This window comes from Giraffa tippelskirchi, chromosome 2, assembly GCF_054371585.1.
Source record: "Giraffa tippelskirchi isolate mGirTip1 chromosome 2, T2T-mGirTip1v1.2.pri, whole genome shotgun sequence".
Taxonomy (NCBI): domain Eukaryota; kingdom Metazoa; phylum Chordata; class Mammalia; order Artiodactyla; family Giraffidae; genus Giraffa; species Giraffa tippelskirchi.
In genome coordinates this window covers 95,400,208-95,420,951 of record NC_137276.1, presented here as the reverse complement: position 1 = coordinate 95,420,951, position 20,744 = coordinate 95,400,208, and the positions used below count along the sequence as shown (strand labels likewise).

The window sequence follows — 20,744 nt, the reverse complement described above, 5'->3', positions numbered from 1 at the left end:
GCCCTGCCCATGCACTCAATAAATATTTGGTATGTGAATGAGGGAGTGGGCTTCCTACTCTAGATCTTGGAGGATATTTTTTATGACCACATCAGTTCTCATTCCCAGGTTGACCCCTCTGTATCCATCTACTTCCAACAACCAACCTCTCCACGGTTTGATCAAAGGGCTGTTGGAAGTATTTGTCCAGCCAGTTATGATTCCTGCTATCTACACTCTGTCCCATTTTTTGGCCATTCTGGCCACAGAGACACCACAGGACCTTATCATCCCCCTTGCAGAACCCAGATAATACTGTGCCTGCAGTATTCTTAGAATCTATTCATTTAGTAACCTTATCAAAAACGGAAATGAGGTTAACTTGGCAGGAAATGAGGTCAGTTTGGCAACTGGTAGTGAAACACTGAACAATGTGAGAACTAATAGTCTGAGTTAACAATGCAAGACATGCACAGCAGTGCAATAGAAAGATCAAATAGACTAAGCATGCAGGGCAATTTGGGCCTTGAGCAGGTGAGTGTGTAGTGAAGCACTGCTGAGTCCTCCCAACTTGGGATAAAAATCTCTCAGGGTGTTGAGGGGGAATGGCTTCGGTTAAAATTGATAAACACCACTTATTAAGCTTCCCATACCATGTACTAACCATCTGTTATCTCTACTTCTGCTAAAATCCCTAAGTAGGTGATGTTAACCATTTCAGAGAGAATGAAATAGAACTTTAAATGACTAAAGGACCTAACTAGGGTCACAGGGTGCATGAAAAGGCAGGGAGGGAATCCAGCCCAAACCCCCACTCCAATTTGCTCCCCCTAGTTTTCTTCTATGTTAAATGAAGTGGAAAATGTAAACATAGGGGTCTATTTTTTTTTTTTTTTCTTTCTGGCAGCAATGTGCAGCATGTGGGATATTTGTTCCCTGACCAGAGATCTAACCTACACCTCCTGAAGAGGAAGTGTGGAGTTTTAACCAGTGAACTACCAGGGAAGTCCACTAATGTATTTTTTTAAAATTAAAGTATGGTTGATTTACAATGTCATGCTAATTTCTGCCATATAGACTCAGTTATACACACACCTGCTGCTGCTGAGTCCCTTCACTTGTGTCTAACTCTTTGTGACTCTATGGATTGCAGTCTGCCAGGCTTCTCTATCCATGGGATTCTCCAGGCAAGAATACTGGAGTGGGTTGCCATGCCCTCCTCCAGGGGATCTTCCTGAACCAGGGATCAAACCGGTGTCTCCTCCAGTATTAGTAGGCGGGTTCTTTACCATTAGCGCCACCTGGGAATCCAGGTGAAAATGAAAGTCGCTCAGTTGTATCTGATTCTTTGCAACCCCATGGACTATACATACACAGTTCATGGAATTCTCTAGGCCAGAATACTGGCCCTTCTCCAGGGAATCTTCTCAACCCAGGTCTCCAGCATTGCAGGTGGATTCTTTCCCAGCTGAGCCACAAGGGAAGCCCATACACACACATATATATCTTAAAATATTCTTTTCCATATGGTTTATCCCAGGAGATTGGATATAGTACCCTAGTGCTATACAGTCTAATGAATTCTTTTGCAAGTAAATATTGGTTTGAATCTACCTACTTAAAAATGCTTAATTCTGAAATGTATATTTAAATCTTTGGAATTATTCTTGTTAATGGGCCAAATACTAAAATAGAAGTTAAGAGTCAAGAAAATCTACAGAAACATCTAGAATAGTTATTAAAGATGATCAGCACACTCAAATTTCCAAATATCAGTCTATCAAAGCCAATAGCCATAAAAGCAATCAAAATAATATACCCATAAATAAAAATAATGATGCTGCTAATGTAGATGAGGGATAACAGTTGAGTCCATTTACCTCTTGTTTCAGCCAAATCTTTTCTGAATTTGTGGGGACAACGAGGCATTTATAACCAGAAAGAACTGAGGCTGATTAGAATTATAACTCCATGCAGAGGACACTAAATGTTTTCATTGCAGAATCATATGTCCCCATTTCTTTTGGATTATCATCGTTACTGGTTGCCTTCTCTTCCCCTCTGCTAACTAGCCCCCCATTTGAAAAGACCCTGATTCTGGGAAAGATTGAAGGCAGGAGGAGAAGGGGACAACAAAGGATGAGATAGTTGGATGGCATCACCGACTCAATGGACATGCTGCTGCTGCTGCTAAGTCGCTTTAGTCATGTCCGACTCTGTGCGACCCCATAGATGGCAGCCCACCAGGCTCCTCCATCCATGGGATTATCCAGGAAAGAGTACTGGAGTGGGGTGCCATTACCTTCTCCACAATGGACATGAATTTGAGTAAACTCCGGGAGTTGGTGATGGATAGGGGGGCCTGGCGTGCTCCAGTCCACGGAATTGCAAAGGGTTGGAAACGACTGAGTGACTGAACTGAACTGAACTAGCCCCCCCTCTCACCTGCCCCACTCACTCTAGTTCTACACCAGGATGTTTGAATTGGCACTAGGGGAAGGAGTAATGTTCTTGGGTGGGGTAGCTGGAAGGTGTAGTCTGAAAACTGCCAACAGTGATTATTACATTCACTTGTAGTAACTTGTCTGCGAGAGAATGGTTGACATACAGAGAGATGCACAGACAAGAAAAGGAAGGGGAGAAAGAGAGAGAGCCAGTCTTAGCTGCCATTGCCCTTGAGGCTCTTTCTGTGGTCGTCTAAGCTAGTAGAACTGGGTTTCTTTCACTTGCAGCCAAGAGGCTGACTGTTTACTTTTTTCATTCCAAACACCCCAGCCATCAGCTTTCTATTGACTGTTTGAGGTCCATCCTCTCTGATGGGGGAGAATTCTGTTCTGTGTGTGCTGGTGTGTGTGTGTTCGTGAGGCCCCACCATTCTCTCCTGGGAAATCTCCCTTCTAGGCTCTTCCCCTTCCAGCAATGTGTTTTCAGGGACTATACATAAGCTTTAATACTCATTTACTTGAAATAAAATTAATTCTACTTTTTGAGTCACCCTCATTTATTTGAAAATTATCTCTTGGTGTTTTTCTTTCATTTTATCCCCACAACTGGGTGTGGGCAAGCCTTGGCTTGCGGTATAGTAGATAAAGCACCAGAGTCAGAACTCAGGGGCCAGAATCCTATGTGATCTTGAACAACTGTCTTGAAAGTTTTTGAATCTGTCCCCATCTGTTAAATGAAATGAATATGTGCAAACATCTAGTACAGTGCCTGGTGCACACTGTGATGCTGAAAGCTCAGCTTCTCTGTAGGAAAAGGAAAGTGAAGTCGCTCAGTCGTGTCCGACTCTTTGCGATCCCATGGACTGTAGCCTACCAGGCTCCTCCGTCCATGGGATTTTCCAGTGGAGTGGGTTGCCATTTCCTTCTCTAGAGGGTCTTCCCAACCCAGGGATCGAACCCAGGCCTCCCATATTGCAGGCAGACGCTTTACTGTGCTTTGCCAGGCAAAGAGGGAGACAGCAGGCTAATGACCTCTAAACCATGTGTCTCAACTTGGGGAAGATAGTGAAATTGGAGGAGGGAGCACAGAAAAGCCTTGTGCCCGGGAGCCTCACAGGTCCCTGCATGGTGGCAATCACATGCTCAGTAAATGTTTGTGAAATGAATAATTTAATGAGGAAATTGAATCCTAGTGTCCCCTTTTGAGTTTACTATATGGACAGTAAATTCCTTTTGGTCTTTAGAGCTCTACCCCTTTCTTAGTTCACTGAGACCAAAGGTTATACCCCTTCTCTCCTTTTTATTCAAACAGCAATGCCCTGCAAGAGAGCATTTGATTGGCAGAGCTTCTGTCACTTGCCCCAAGGTGACAGTAAGGGGAATTTCCTAATTTCCTATTGAAAGTATCTTCTCCAGACACTTGCCACTTCCTGCTAATTAATTTATGCTCAGAATACCAAGGTGAACTTACCATAAAATTATCACACTACCAAATCAAATATATTCACAGAGTCAATTATTTGTGCCTTTTCCCCACTCCTCTAAGAGAATAATCAGATTTGAATACAGAAAGTCAACAGCTCTGCCATTAACCAAAAACATTTATTAATATGAAGCTTCTCACTGTGGTAGAAGAGCAGGGGATGTAAAGAGGTGGCAGGTCCAAACTTTAATCATGAAGACCTTGCCCATTCCAAAGACAATATTTCTGCAGTAGTGTTCATTTGTAAATCAGCAAGTATGTTTGCTAAAGGAACATCTAAAATCTTCTAGGGTCTAGATTGGGACAGCAGAAGATCAGATTTTTTTTTTTTGGCCACACCAAGCAGCTTGCAGGATCTCAGTTACTTGACCAGAGATTGGACCTGCACCCTCAGCAGTGAAAGTGCCGAGTGCTAACCAGTGGACCATCAGGGAATTCCCAAAGAAGATTTTATTTTTTACTTTTCCCCCAGTCTTGTTGTGCTATAACTGACATTATATTACATTAAGGTGTACAACATAATGATTTGATATACGTAGCTGTTGCAAAATGATTACTGGTAAGTGAATTTGAAACACTTAATCTGGATAACTTTCTTTTTTGGATCTGTAATTGATTTTCATCTCCTATTGGCTCTTGTACACTAAATTTCCTCTGATTATAGATTTATCCATGGATTTCTTTTTAAGAGCCCCAAACAGTCTTTTTTTTTTTTTTCTATTTTAATATTTATTTATTTGGCTATGCCAGATCTTAGTTGAGGCAGGAGGGATCTTCAATCTTCATTTTGGCATGTGGCATCTAGTTCCCTGACCAGGGTTGAAACCCTGGGCACATTGCATAAGAGCACGAAGTCTTACCCAGTGGACCACCAGGACCTGTCCATGGATTCTTATCCCGTAGTGTACAGGATCACAATTAGATAAAGTTCAGATGCTAACATGACTCCTTTCCTGGACACTGGGACAGGCTCACATGGGCACAGGTTTTGCTCATCCCTAGTTGATGCGATTCTGGGCAGGTGCAGCTGGGACCCTGAAGGACTAGCCTTCTGGCTAAGACTGGCCAAGGTTGGTCTGCTTCCTGTAGTTAAGTCTAACAGGGTGTTTTCCAAGGGTCTTTTTTAAACCAGAAATATAGATTTGCTCTTGCAGTCTAAGTAAACACTTTCCCCCAAATTAGGCTCAGTGTTAAGGAATCGCTGACTGCCAGAGCGCCTGATGCGGTAAACACTTTTACTCTGGTTCACATCGCCTTGCAACCTGAATAGAGGGAGAAAAGTTCAGTTTGTGTGGGGTCCTGATCCTGGCAGAAGAGGTGCCCAGTCTATCCTGGGGATACTTCTTTTACCAGTTGTTGTCTTTTGAGTAGTTCTTTTCAGTAATCAAATTTAGCCACATCCACGGTGTCCTCAGTTCTGTATTCTGATCCCCAAGCCGCCAGTCCTGCACCTTGGAATGCCTTTACTTCCCAGGGGCCTCAGAACAGTCAGAAGACTGTGGCTCCTGCTGGGCTATTCCTGTGCCCTGGGGCTGGATCTGGAGTTTCAAGTTGTCAGCAGGACAGAGTCCTGGCAGAGCCTCAATGAAGATAGTGACTTCAAAGGAAGAGGGAGAATTCGACACTAGAGATAAACTCTAGAGAAAGTTAAAGCAAGAATGGTAAACAAAATTTAAATACCACTCAGTCTCCTTGGTTAAAAAATTAGTTACAAAGAGAAGGAGCTGAAAAGATTAACATTAGCTTGTTAATAGATTCGTCTTTTAATATGCGATTACAGCTAATTTTTCTTTTTTAAAAATTATTTTTATTGAAATGTCCTTGATTTACAATGTTATGTTAATTTCTGCTGTACAGCAAAGTGATTCACTTTTTTCTTTATATCCTTTCTGTCAGTAGGTATTAGCTTTTCCCTTTATAAAGTTTTTTTATTTTGCTGCTCTGTTTATGGGGTTTTAGTTCATGACTAGGGATTGACAGTGAGAGCACCGAGTTCTAACCACTGGACCTCCAGGAAATTCCCTTAAGTTGTTTTTTAAATCACGAAAGTATTGGAGGATCACTGTAAAGTGTTCAGATCACACAGATAACTGCATATAAAAAAAGAAAGGATCATTTCACTCAATCAATACCAGTCCCCCCCCCCAAATTTATAACCGCTGATAAAATTTTATTGTAATTGTAGACATGCATGGGTATATATGGGCTCTTCCCAGTCAATGCTAATGGTAAAGAACGTGCCTGCAAAATGCAGGAGTTGTACTAGATGCAGGTTTGCTCTCTGGGTTGGGAAGATCCCCTGGAGTAATGGCAACCTACTCCAGTATTCTTGCCTGGAGAATTCCACAGACAGAGGACCTTGGTACGCTACAGTCCATAGAGTCGCAAAGAGCTGGACACGACTGAAGCTACTTGGCACTCACTCATATGTATATGTATTTAAATGTATGATCAAAGTTTTTTCTCTTAACAGTGTGTATTGAAGACTTCTCAATGTTAGGTCTATCACTTTTAAATTGCTGTAAAGTATTTTATACATGAGTATTGTAATTTGACTAAATATTCTCATTAATGTTGTTTATTTCAAAAAATATTTTTCAATTACAAACTCTATTGCACTCAATATTATCGCATGTACTAACCTGTGTACATCTATGTATCTTTAGGATCAATTTAGGGACAAAGAACTTATGGGCTAAAGATCTATCCACTTAAATTCTGGATAGAACTTGCTCAACTGCCTTCCAAAAGACTTACCAATTTATTTTCTGCTCAACAACAAAACAGAGCACCCATTTTTCCATAGCTTTGCCAGTAATGGACATTATTGGATGTTTAAATTGTTGCTAATTCTGTCCTCCTCCCCCCAAATCATTTTATGCTGTTTTAATTCACATTTCTCTGATTCCTAAGAAGGTTGAGTAACTTTTCATATCTGTATTGGATGTTTATATCTCTCCTACAGATTGTGTTGTTGTTATTCAGTTGCTAAGTTGTGTCCGACTCTGCAGCCCCATGGACCGCAGCACGTCAGGCTTCTCTGTCCTCCACTATCTCTAGGAGTTTGCTCAGATTCTTGTCCACTGAGTTGGTGATGCTATCTAATCATCTCATCCTCTGCTGCTCTTTCTCCTTTTGTCTTTGATCTTTCCCAGCATCAGGGTCTTTTCCGATGAATCAGCTCGTCACATCAGATGGCCAAAGTAGTGGAGCTTCAGCTTCAGCATCAGTCCTTCCAATGAATATTCAGGGTTGATTTCCTTTAGGATTGACTGATTTGATCTCCTTGCTGTCCAAGGGACTCTCAAGAGTCTTCTCCAGCACCACAATTTGAAAGCATCAATTCTCAGGTCTTCTTTATAGTCCAATTCTCATATCTATACATGACTACTAGAAAAAACCATAATTTTGACTATATGGACTTTTGTCGGCAAAGTGATGTCTCTGCCATCTAGGTTTGTCATAACTTTCCTTCCAAGGAGCAAACGTCTTTTAATTTTACGGCTGCAGTCATTCACTGTCCACAGTGATTTTAGAGCCCAAGAACGTAAGATCTGCCACTGTTTCCACATTTCCCCATCTATTTGCCATGAAGTGATGGGACTGGATGCCATGATCTTAGTTTTTTGAATGTTGAGTTTTAAGCCAGCTTTTTCACTCTTCTCTTTCACCTTCATCAAGAGGCTCTTTGGTTCCTGTTCACTTTCTTCCATTAGAGTGGTATCATATACATATCAGAGATGTTGATATTTCTCCTGGCAATCCTGACTCCAGCTTGTGATTCATCCAGCCTGACATTTCATATGATGTACTCTGCATGTAACTTAAATAAGCAGGATAACAATATATGGCCTTGACAGGCAGATTCTTTACCAGGGAAACCCAAGAATATTGGAGTGGGTAATCTATCCCTTCTCCAGGGGATTGTCCTTATCCAGGTATCAAACTGGGCTTTTCTGAATTGCAGATGGATTCTTTACCAGCTGAGCTACTAGGGAAGTCCCACACTCTAGAGGGCTGACTAAAAAGTTGTGGCACATGGGCTCGGTTGCTCTGTGGCATGTGGAATCTTCCTAGACCAGGAATTGAACCAGTATCCTCTCCATTGACAGGATTCTTATCCCCTGCACCACCTGGGAAGTCCTTCCTTCTGTTTTAAGTTTTGGTTTTTTGGCCACAAGGCATATGGGATCTCAGTTCCTCAAGGAGGGATGAAACCTGCATCCCTCAAGTGGAAGTGTGGAGTCTTAATTACCAGACTGGCAGGGAAGTCCCTTTAATACTTTCTTGGGTTTTTATATTGCACTGTTAAATCTGTCTAGAATTTTTATTGGCATGTAGTGTGAAGTAGAACATAATTTCTAAATATTCAGTTTTCTTACACCAGTTTTTTTTTTTTTTTTTTTAAGATTTATTTATTTATTTATTGGCTGTGGGTCTTTGTTGCTTCAAGTAGACTTTCTCTAGTTGTATCTAGTGATGGCAAGTGGGGGCTACTCTTTGCTGCAGTGTTCAGGCTTCTCATTGTGCAGTGGATTCTCTTGTTGAGAAGCGCAGGCTCTAAGCACGTGGGCTTCAGAAGTTGCAATGCGTGGGCTCAGTAGTTGCAGCAGACAGGTTTAGTTGCTCCATGGCATATAGGATCTTCCAGGACCAGGGATTTTTTCTTTTTTTTTTAGTTTTTTGTTTGTTTATTTATTTATTTTAATTAATTTATTTTAATTGGAGGCTAATTACTTTACAATATTGTAGTGGGTTTTGCCATACATTGACATGAATCAGCCATGGGTGTACCTGTGTTTCCCATCCTGAACCCCCCTCCCCAGGACCAGGGTTTGAACCAGTGTCCCTTGTGTTGCAAGGCAGATTCTTAACCACCAAGGAAGCCCCTCCAACACCAGTTTTTTACTATGATTTGCTATTTGATACGGAGAAGGCAATGGCACCCTACTCCAGTACTCTTGCCTGGAAAATCCCATGGACGGAGGAGCCTGGTAGGCTACAGTCCGTGGGGTCGCTAAGAGTCGGACGACTGAGCGACTTCACTTTCACTTTTCCCTTTCATGGACTGGAGAAGGAAATGGCAACCCATTCCAGTATTCTTGCCTGGAGAATCCCAGGGATGGTGGAGCCTGGTGGGCTGCCGTCTGTGGGGTCGCACAGAGTCGGACACGACTGAAGCGACTTAGCAGCAGCAGCAGCAGCTATTTGATAAGGCAGCTCTCCTCATTATTGATCATTTTTTTAAAATGTTCTTTTCTTTACTCTTGATTTTCAATTTGAACAACCTTTGAGACTCAAAGCTTGAGGATGACCTTATGGTCATTCCAATAGATGTCAAAATAGCATCTGATAAAACTGAACATCTGCAATATGAAATATGCAGTTGTCTAAGATAAAGAGAGACATAGAGCAAGAAAAAGAGCTATTTGTACCTTAATGGAAAGAACTCTAATACAAGTGAAGAAAGCAATAAAACAATGCATCTTATGAACCTCTTGAATTAAAAGTTACGTACATATATGCCTGTGTATGAAAATATACATGAATTCAAAAACACAGGTCTGGAGGGATACATGTTTAAATGTCATGGCCACATGTTTAAATGTCATGGCTTTTGTTTTGGGGGAGAGATTAGAAGGGTAGGGATGTCCTGGATACTGTGTGGTGTTCTGCGGATGCCGTTTCTTAGGACCAATACATTTCACCCAGTTGCGAGAAATGTTGCCTATTGCCGGCTCATACAGAGTGCCTCTCCAGACACTGCCTTCAGCTGCATGTAGCTACCCTGCCAAGCCGAAGTTCCTCCCTGGGGACAGATTGCATCCAATGACTGGCTCTTATGTAGTACAAATGCATGTCCCTTTTGCCTCAGTTTGGCACAGTGATGAAGGGCAATCCTAGCTTCAGAGATCCCCCCAGGGATTGCTGCCACCTCTGTTGCAACCTGCAACTACTTGGCAACCTAAGTTTTCTCTTGGCTTCATCTTGCTCCTCTCTTTCCCTCCCAGATGTTTCTGAGAGTACTTCCCAATAACTCGCACACAAGTTTCCTTGACCTATATCTTGGGATACCCAGCCTACAACAATGGGCAATACATTATTGAGTGATGGAGGGTAGATGGGTGTTTTTTTTCACATTTTGCTCTCTTACCTAAACTGGAATAATTTATTTATAAGACTTGAATAATTTTTACTTTGTGTTTAAATATTACCATTAAATAGAAAACCTAACAAGGATGTTGAACTATCTTTTTAAAAGGAACTCTCATGCTGTGCATACCTTTACCCCTTCCCACCCAGTAGTCTCATTACCTTAGCACAAGTCATTTTATTTCTATGTACTTCCCTGAGTGGGGATCACACACAGCCTGGCTTGCTGTGGTGGAAATAACCATACAATAATAGACAGTTTCCATACAGGTGGACATTTCAGTGCTGTAAACGATAAAAGAGCAAGGCATCATTGAACTGGAAGAGCCATTCAGAGCATTCTGAGAGCTGTCCTCTCTGCCTTGGATTCAGAGCAGGTGGGTGAGCTGCATTCCATGAACAAGGAAATTCCTGGAGGAACTTCACATCACAAACCTCTGAGCTAAATAAAGCACCAGAATTGAAATCCAGGGCTCTGTGCTGCAGATTCTCAGTGAAGATTTCTTTCCACCAAAGGAAGTCTCCATTTTCTACAGACTGAATATTCTCTGATTAGGATCCTCCTCCAGATGAACACAGCAGGTATCAATTTTCTGACAAGGGTAGAGGAATTCTTGTCCTTTGAAGGGAAGGGAATAAAGAAAGTTATTCAACCCTGAGGAAGTAGTTGTGTATTCCACGGGGCTGAATATTCCTTAGCTGTTCAGAAATTCCTTCTTCCCCCAACTTCTCTCCAGAGAAAAGTTTTCAAGTCTTCCAGTTTCTCTGGAGACTGATCTCCAGAAGCTGTGGGGAAATACTCCCCCACTAGTTATTCTCACACATCTGGGAAACCTCCCTTTTAGGAGCCAAGAGCTCAGATTGGCCAATGAAAACTTAAGCAGAATGAGGTAGTTGGAGACTTTTCTAAAAAACGAGAAATCTCAAAATTGTCCTGTTTATTGATCCAGGACAATTGTGCTTTATTCTTCCTCAAACAAACTTCATACAACTCCAAACACAGCAAATAACAAGTGCTGATGAGGATGTGGAGAAATTGAAGGCTTTGTGCATTATTGCTAAGAATGTAAAATGTTACAGCCTCTGTGGAAAACAGTATGACAGTTCCTCAAAAAATTAAAACTAGAATTATATGATCCAGCAAACCTACTTCTGAGTGTATACTTGGAAGAACTGAAAGCAAGGTATCAAAGAGATATTTTCATACCCATGTTTACAGCAGCATTATTCACAATAGCTAAAATGTGGAAGCAACCCAAGCGTCCACCAATGGATGAATGAATAAATAAAGTGTGGTATATACATACAATGGAAGATTATTCAGCTTTAAAAAAGAAGAAATCCATGCTACAACATGGATGAATTTTTTTCTTTATAAAATTTTATTGGAGTATAGTTGATATACAATGTTGTGTTCCCTTCAGGTGTACAGCAAAGTGAATCAGTTATACATATACATTTATCCACTTTTTATTTTTAGACTCTTTTTCCATATAGGCTATTACAAAGTATTGAGTGGAGGTACTTGTGCTGTACATCTCGTTCTTATTAATTACCTATTTTATATATAGTAGTGTGTACATGTCAATCCCAATCTCCCAATTTATCCCTCCTCTCCTCCCCCCATAACAATGTTTGTTTTGCTCTACTTTTATTTTGTAAAGAAGCTATTTGTACCCTTTTTTTAAAAAAAGATTCCACATATAAAAGATGTCATATAATGTTTATCTTTCTGTGTCTGACTTACTTCACTCAGTATGACAATCTCTAGGTCCATTCATGTTGCTCCAAATGGCATTATTTTGTTCTTTTTATGGATCAGTAATATTCCATTGTATACATGTACCACATCACCTTTATCCAGTCCTCTGTTGATGGACATTTAGACTGCTTCCATGCCCTGGCTATTGTAAATAGTGCTGCAATGCACATTGGAGGGCATATATATTTTCAAATTATGGTTTTCTCCAGGTATATGCCCAGGAGAACATGGATGAACTTTGAGGACATCATACTATGTGAAATAAACCAATCACAAAAAGACAAACACTGTATATGTGATTCTACCTACAGTAGGTATTTAAGTTAGTCAAATTTATAGTTTCAGAAAGTTGAAAAGTGGCTGCCAGGGGAAGGAGAAAATGGGGAGTTGTTTAATGAGTATAGAGTTTCAGTTTTACAGAAATGAAAAATTTCTGGAGACTGGTTGTACCAGTAATGTGAATATGCTTAACATTACTGAAGTGTACTCTTAAGAATGGATAAGATGGTAAATTTTCAATTATGTGGTTTTTCTTTACAGTTAAGAAATATATGGAATTCCCTGGCAGTCCAGTGTTTAGGACTCCATGATTTCACTGCTGAGGCCCCAGGTTCAGTCTCTGGTTGGGAAACTAAGATCCCACAAGCCATGTGGCATGGCCAAAACAAAATCAAACAAATACATAAAACACTAAATGAACAGGTCAAAAAGCAAATTAAGTGTAATTGAAAAGGGAATTAATAAATTAGAAGATACAGCTGCTGAAATTATTTAGAATGCAAGACAGAGGAACAGATGTTAGGAAGCATGAACTATGCAATGAGAAAGTCTCCGTATAGACCGCTGGGTTTCAGCAGAAAAGAATAGAGAAAATGAAAAAGAAATATTATTCACAGACAAAATGCTTGAGAAATTTTCCAGAATTGATGATGAATCCTCTGATTTAGAAAAGACTGAATCTCAAGAATAAAAATAAATCCACATCTAAACTTTTCATAAGGAAACTACAGAATATTGAAGTCAGGGAGACTATACTAAAAGCATCTTGAGAGCTACCCAGATGAATGATCAACTAGGGAAGGCAGTAGGTAAATGGGTAAATAGGCAGCGGTACATCATACAATGGGTACATTGTACATCAGTGCATGAAATATTTAGTGCTTAAAAGAAATGAGCTATCATACTTCCCTGGAAGTCCAGTGGTTGACTCAGCACTTCCAGTGCTTCTGCTGCAGGGGGTGAATGTTTGATCCCTGGTTGGGGGAACTAAGATCTGCATACAGGAACAAAAAAACTTTTTTCATAAACAGACTTGAAATTGCTGAGCGGGGAGGGGTGGGAGAGGGACATATTGGGAGTTTGGGATTAGTAGATGCAAACTATTGTATATAGAATGGATGAACAACAAGGTCCTACTGTATAGCATAGGGAACTATATTCCGTATCCTGTGATAAACCATAATGGAAAAGAATAAGAAAAAGAATTTATATATGTATAACTGAATCACTTTGCTGAAAAGCAGAAATGAACACAACAATGTAAATCAACTCTACTTCATAAAATAAATTAAAAAAAGAAGCAAGTATGTTTATTATATAAATTTGAGAAGCTGCAAAAAAATTTTTTAATACACATTAAAAATAAATTTAAAAAAAATTTAATACACATTAAAAAGGTTGGTTATTACTAGGTATGGTCATGCCCTATTCCCTACTCCCTTCCTCCTACCCTCTGTTTGTCTTCATTAATGTGGATGATAGCTTTTATTTTGTAAGTAGAAGAAGGAATCGGCCAAAGTGCAGGAAGAGAGGAGAAAGTTTATTCAAGGAGGAAAAGGTGTTTGGTTTTAAATAGTGATATTGACCTTGGGAGAGAAGAGATCCAGAAAGGCCATCAGTCCATTTTCATTTAGGGGGGTAAAATTCATCCTACTTCAGTCTCTATGGGGCGGGGGACCACTGCAGACTGTTACAATGATGGTGCCCATTTATGGGAGCTTAGAACTCTAGATACATGATCATCTCTGAGAGAAGTCGTTCACCAACTCTGTCAGACACTGCCAACCACAATATTTCTAGATATCTTGGCTGGTCTATGCCATCTGATATGTGTGGCTTGAAATTTTGCAGATTCTTTATGTTTCCAACATTTCTTTTTGCTTGTGAGCAGAGCAAGGTAGGATAAGGTTTTAAGAATTTTTATCTGCAGTTTGGACCTTTCTCAGAAACCCCAGACTGCTAATTGAATACTTCCATTAAAATGTCTAAAGAAGCATCTCAAATTTAATATGTCCAAATATCAAGCCCTTGATTTAATACTTTCAACTTGCTTGTCTCGATGTTTTTCCTCTTAGAAAATGGCAACACCACCCTTTCAAATGCTGAGGCCCAAAACTTGGAAGCATCTTTCTCTTCTTTCGTCTTTCATACTTTATGTCCACTGCTTCAGGGAATTCTGTTGGCTCTATCTTTCACAATACATCCAGAGCCCACCCACTTCTCATCACCTCCACTACGATCATACTGGTCCAAGTCCTTTTTTTTTCTTTATTTTTTTGGCTGCGCTGGGTCTTGGTTGCTGCACGGGCTCTTCTCTAGTTGTAGAGAGCAAGGGCTATTCTCTAGTTGCAGTGTGTGGGCTCCTCACTGCAGTGGCTTCTCTTGGTGTGAAGCATGGGCTCTCGGTGCACGGGCTTCAGTACTTGGGGCACATGGAGTCACTAGTTGCAGTTCCTGGGCTCTAGAACACAGGCTCAACAGCTGTGGCACACAGGCTTACTTGCTCCGAGGCATGTGGGATCTTCCCAGAGTGGACTCGTACCCATGTCTCCTGCTTGGCAGGCAGATTCTTTACCACTGAGCCACCAGGGAAACCCTCCATCATGTCTTACTTGGATTACTGCAATAACCTCTCTAACAATCACCCATGGTAGGACCTGAACAGATAATTGTTGAATGAATAAGTGATGCAATTCCCAGGTATGAGTTATCTTTGGTGGTTTGATGGCTCACAGTTACTTTTGAGACCGTTTGCCATATTTTGGAGAGAGAATAGGAAGAAGGATATTTGGGCAGCAAGTACTGTGGGCCCATGGAGGAGACAACGGGGAGGAAAGTTGAAGCAAGCATGAAAAATACAGGAGAGAAGAGTCAGTGGAATTGGGAGTCTGAGTGGGAACCAGCAAAGACAATCCAGGTCACTGAGTGCCCTTGTCCCTGCTGTTTGTGATTGCCTATTCTTTGCATGTATACAGAGCCTGACTGGATATCAGTTTCTGCCTGCTGACCCATCCAACCTGGGGTCTGTGAGGTGATCTCCATGAAGCCTGGACAAGTGAATGACCCTCAGTGAAGATCAGGTGAAGAGCGAGTTTCCTTCTGAGCTCAGAGACGCATTCTCTAGAGGGAGGGAATTGAGTGCATCAAGCAAGATCTCAAAACTGGGGCTGGAGAGAAATAGTAAGGGAGACATCTTGGTATGGCTTCACCTAGGATTGCTTCCTCTCCTCCTGGGGAGCCCCATGACCCTTTCTTCTCCCCGTTCCTGTAGGAGATCCAGCAGCTGCTTCCAGCAGTCTAGGTCTTCTGCCTATGTTGAGTCCTTTCAGAAGTTCATCCTTCTTTCCCTTAACTCTTCTTAGTCATTCTTCCAGTAGGCAGCTAAGGTGTGGTCCTGTCCTCTTGGTCACTCAGGGACTCGTCTCCAGACTGGCTAATGGATTATGGTTTAGGGAAAGTGCTTGGCTTGGTCCCCTACATGTGAGTTCCATTTCCTCCCTTGAGTGTGTTTTAGCTTCCAACTGGGATCTTTGCCATAGTAATTATAACAACCAGACTCTGCATAGAGGATCTTAAAGCTATGTAGGCAAACAAACATAAAGGGATTCTTTTTTTTTTTCTTTTAAATATTTATTTATTTATTTGGCTGCATCAGGTCTTAGTTGTGGCATGGGAGATCTTTAATTATGACATGTGGGATCTAGTTCCCTGACCAGGGATCAAACCTGGGCCCCCTGCATTAGAAGCATGGAGTCTGAGCCACTGGACTACCAGGGAAGTCCCCAGAAAGGAATTCTTAAGGAAAGTCAAGTAGTTGTCAGAATCTCCAACTCCACCAGAAGCAGAAGCTTTGTACTCGCCTGCCGCTAACTGCTTGGTGAGGCTTATTTAAGCTGCTTGAAATGTTTTTTACAACTACATTGAAATAGGATATCCTCAGGGAAAGGGAAGTTTCCCACCCCAACCCTGCTCCTCCCCAAGCCTTCCCCTTCCAGCCAATAACACTGTAATTCACCTGACTGCTTGAGAGAAAAACCTAAAAGTTTACCTTCATTCTTCCTTATTCCTCACCTCTCATCCTCTCTATCAACAAGGCCTATTGTGTATGCAACTAGAGATTATCACACTAAATGAGTAAGTCAGAGAGAAAAAGACAAGTACCATATGACATCATTTATAAGGGAAGGGAAGTTGCTCAGTCATGTCTGACTCTTTGCGACCCCGTGGACTGTAGCCTACCAGGCTCCTCCGTCCATGGGATTCTCCAGGCAAGAATACTGGAGTGGTTTGCCATTTCCTTCTCCAGGGGATCTTCTCGACCCAGGGATAGAACCCGGGTCTCCTGCATTTGAGGCAGACGCTTTAATCTCTGAGCCACCAGGGATATCACTTATATGTGGAATATAAAATATGGCTCAGGACTTCCCTGGTGGTCTGGTGGTCGAGTGGTCAAGAATCCACCTGCTAATTCAGGGAACACGAGTTTGATCCCTGGTCTGAGAAGATCTCATGCGCTGAGGAGCAACTAAGCCCATGTGACACAACTGCTGAGCCCACGTGCTCTAGAGCCCGTGTTCCGCAACGAGAGGAGCCTGCACTCACTGCAACTAGAGAGAGCCTACATGCAGCAACAAAGACCCAGCACAGCCAAAAATAAAATAAAATGAAATAAAATATGCACAAAAGAACCTGTCCATGAAACAAACAGAATCAGGAATGTAAAGAACAGGCTGGTGGTTGCCAAGGGGAAGAGGGCTGGGGGAGGGGTGGAGTGGGAGGCTGGGGCTAGCAGATGTAAGCTTTTATATATAGAATGCATAAACAACAAAGTTCAACTGTATAACACAGAGTACTATGTTCAGTATCCTATGATAAGCCATAATGGAAAAAAATATATGTATAACTAAATCACTTTGCTCTACAGCAGTAATTAATGTAACATTGTAAACCAACTATACTTCCATCAAAAAATTGATTAAAAACCAAAAAAAACACCAAAAACAAAACAAACAAAAAACAAGACCTATTGTCTACAAAACACGGCCAGAATCTACTTTCTTCTCCTCACCACTTAGTGACCTTTGCATTCAAGTTGAACAACTGCAGTGATGTGCTAACCGGTCTTCCTGCTTCCTCCTTGCTCCAGGTCACCCTCTCCAGAGCAGCAAGAGCCATCCCTCAGGGACAAGCCACTCCCACCGTTCTGCTCATAACCCTCCAGAGGCTCCCACAGAACTTCTGACATATTTCAAGCTTCTTACTGTGGTGCAGGAGGCGCTGCATGATGTGTCTCCAGCCTTCCCCTGAAGCCATCCGTCTTACTGCTCCCCTCCTCGGCCTCATGGCCTTGCCTGCTCCTTCAGTGTGCCTTAGAGCCATGGGATCTATTGCCATTGTTGCTGGCAATGCTTAAAATACTTTGTGAAGATTTCTTCATGATTTGCTCCTTAGTATTTAGAACTTAGCCCAGCACTATTGCTCCCTAATGAAATGCCTCTGAACTCAGTGGCTTCAGAAGAGCAGCTATCTATTTCACTTACGCTCTCTCTGTAATTCGGGCAGGGCTTCAGGAGGAAGATGTATTTTTGTTCCACTCAGCATCAGCGGGGGCAAATCAACTGAGGAACTGCTTCTAAAGTGGCTCACTTCCATGGCTGGCCCACTGGGACTGGCAGTCACCTGTTAGTTAAACCAGGGTTGAGGGCAAGGGATCTTGGTTGGGTCCCAAAGAAGTCAGGTGGAAGCTGTGCTGTCTTTTTATGACAGACTAAGAAGTCACACAGCATCACTAAGATAGTACTTGGTTATTAATTTTGCAAGCCGAAACGCCTGTTCAAGTTCAAGTGGAGGAAACAGACTCTACCACTTGAAGAGGGAGTGGCAGAATTCTGCAACAGAACACAGCAATAGGAATATTGCTTTTCTGGATGATTCTATCTGCCGTTACCTCCTCAGTGCAGCCTTTTCTGACAGTCCTATATAAGTTAGCTCCTCCTCCTCACCCCAAATAGTGATTCTTTACCATTGCAGTCTCTGGTGAATTCATAGCACATTAAGTTATTTTGCCCATTGTTAGCTCATGTGCAGCCTATTACAAGAATATAGCCCCCACCTCTCCCACCCAAGAACAGGATCCTTGCATGCTGCTGCTGCTGCTGCTAAGTCGCTTCAGTCGTGTCCAACTCTGTGCGACCCCATAGACAGCAGCCCACCAGGCTCCCCCATCCCTGGGATTCTCCAGGCAAGAACACTGGAGTGGGTTGCCATTTCCTTCTCCAATGCATGAAAATGAAAAGTGAAAGTGAAGTCGCTCAGTCATGTCCGACTCTTGGCGACCCCATGGACTGCAGCCTTCCAGGCTCCTCCATCCATGGGATTTTTCCAGGCCAGATACTGGAGTGGGGTGCCATCGCCTTCTCCGGGATCCTTGCATGAAGGGATGCCAGACCAGAGGCTGTTGGATTAGGCTCTGGCACGTGCAGTCAGAGAGGTAAAGTCTATTTCAAGATATGTAGAGGTGAAGACACTGGTATTTTTGATCGAGGATGTAGGGGATGAGGGGGCTTCCCTGGTGGCTCAGCAGTAAAGAATATGCCTGCCAATGCAGGAGACATGGGTTCAATCCTTGGGTCAGGAAGATCCCCTGGAAAAGGAAATGGCAACCCACTCCAGTATTCTTGCGTAGAGAATCCCATGGACAGAGGAATCTGGGGGGCTACCGTTCATGGGATTGCCAATAGTCAAACATGACTGAGCACGTCCACACAGTATTCTTGTCTGAGAAATCCTATAGACAGCGGAGCCTGACAGGCTACAGTCCAAAGGGTCGCAAAGAGTCGTACTTGACTTAGTGATTGAATGTGCGCACAGGGGATGAGGGGAGAAGGGAGGACACCGGGTTGCTGGTCTTTCTCAAAGCAAAGAGCTGCATGAAACTGGGGGTGTTCATGGCTTAGGGTTCCCTTGCAGAGGCCACGCTGAGCCTTGCATTACTAGAGGGGTAAGGGGTGTTATGTGTGTGCCAAGTCTAGTTGGATGCTCACCATACTCCTTTCTTGTTCCTCCCAAGCTTCCAGGCTCATCTCCCAACTCTCTTGCAGTTGAGTAGGGCCAGGTGAAGCTGAAGTATACCACTTTCAGGCATGGATTAAAAGCCAATTCGCAAGATCCTGCATATCCTCTTTCCCTTCCTTATAGGATGCGTGTGAACCACGGCAGCATCACGAATGAGAGAGGCCTGGGTTCCTGCATGACAAGTAGAATAGAGAACCACCTCTTCATAACCTTTTTAAATTCATGACACAGCGGTTTTGAAGAGACCAGGACAGTCGTAGAATATCGCCACATTCAGGATTAGTCTCAGTGTTTCTTCATTGTTTAACTTCCTCCTCGATTGCTTGTGTTTTCTGCAAATGGAAACCCAGCTCTGTAATGTGGCTCCATTCAGGTTAACTTTTTTGGTAAGCCGTTTTTCAAACATGATGTCGTACTTTATAGTGCATCCAATCAGAGGGACATCAACGCCCAGGCTCCCACCTCCCGTGATACTATGTTTGAAGACTGAGCTCAGATGGTGGCTGCAGATGTCTCCACTGTAAAGGCACTTCCCCCTTTTGCAATGAATATGTAACTATGGAGTAACCCTTGGTCACCATCCTGACATCCCGTTCCTGAACATTTCACCCAATATTTTCAGCATCCATTGTGGTGCCTTCCCTCAACTGTTTATATTTAGCATTTATTGAGCAACTTACTATGTACTGGGCTCTCTTCTAAGGGTCTGCATTGCTTGGCCTATGGTCCCCTTCCAGCTTCAAAGCCATAAGTGATGGGTTGAGTTCTCATATAGCAGCACTCTGAGCTTGCTTCTATTATCACATCTTTTCTGAGTTTGACTGAATCTCCTTCAGTTTCCCTTGTCCATTTTATATATATATATATATATAATATATATATAAAAATATATATATTATATATATATGTATATATATATATATATAGCAGCACCTGGACTCTTTGATCTTCACCGCAGCATGTGGGATCTTTTTACCTGCAGTATGGGGAATTTTTAGTTGTGGCACACAAACTCCTAATTGCCACATATGGGATCTAGTTCCCTGACAAGGGATTGAACCTGGATCCCTGCACTGGGAGCAGAGTCAGAGCCACTGGACCACCAGGGAAGTCCCTCCTTCATCCATTGTTAAGGACCTTTGGGATTACATTGGACCTACCTGCATAACCCAGAAAACCTCCCTGTCTTAATGCCAGTAGATTAGTCACCTTGCAACCTTAATTCTCCTTTGCTAAATAACCTAATATACTCATAGTATCTGGAAATTAGGGCATGGACACCTTTGGACAGGCCCTCATTTTGGCTACCACAGAAGGTAAGTAATTTTCTTTCATCACACACTTAGCAAGAAGCAGAGATGGGGTTTAAGCTCTGGAAGACTGATTCCAGGGCCTACATTTTTAATTTGTATGTTTTGCTTTTTATTTTTTACTGAAGTATAGTTAATTTGATCCCTATGTATTATACTTCTTATGCAAATGTGCTAAGTAACAGGTTTGGAATATTTTATTAAGACTTGCACAATCCCTCCAGATACTCTCTTCCCCTGATTTCATAAATTATCATGAA

The 20,744-nt window shown here is 42.1% G+C and overlaps 1 protein-coding gene across 1 annotated transcript in view; it reads left to right on the top strand.

Moving 5' to 3' along the window:
• LOC145539042 (melanoma-associated antigen B4-like) overlaps positions 1–17,617 on the top strand; it is a 31,794-nt gene extending 14,177 nt beyond the window's left edge. Inside the window, exons 2-4 of the transcript XR_014077531.1 lie at positions 887–985; positions 10,330–10,641; positions 17,247–17,617. The gene's annotated coding sequence lies outside the window, so the exon portion shown is untranslated. The remainder of the gene's footprint in view (positions 1–886; positions 986–10,329; positions 10,642–17,246) is intronic.
• Positions 17,618–20,744: the final 3,127 nt, after the last annotated feature.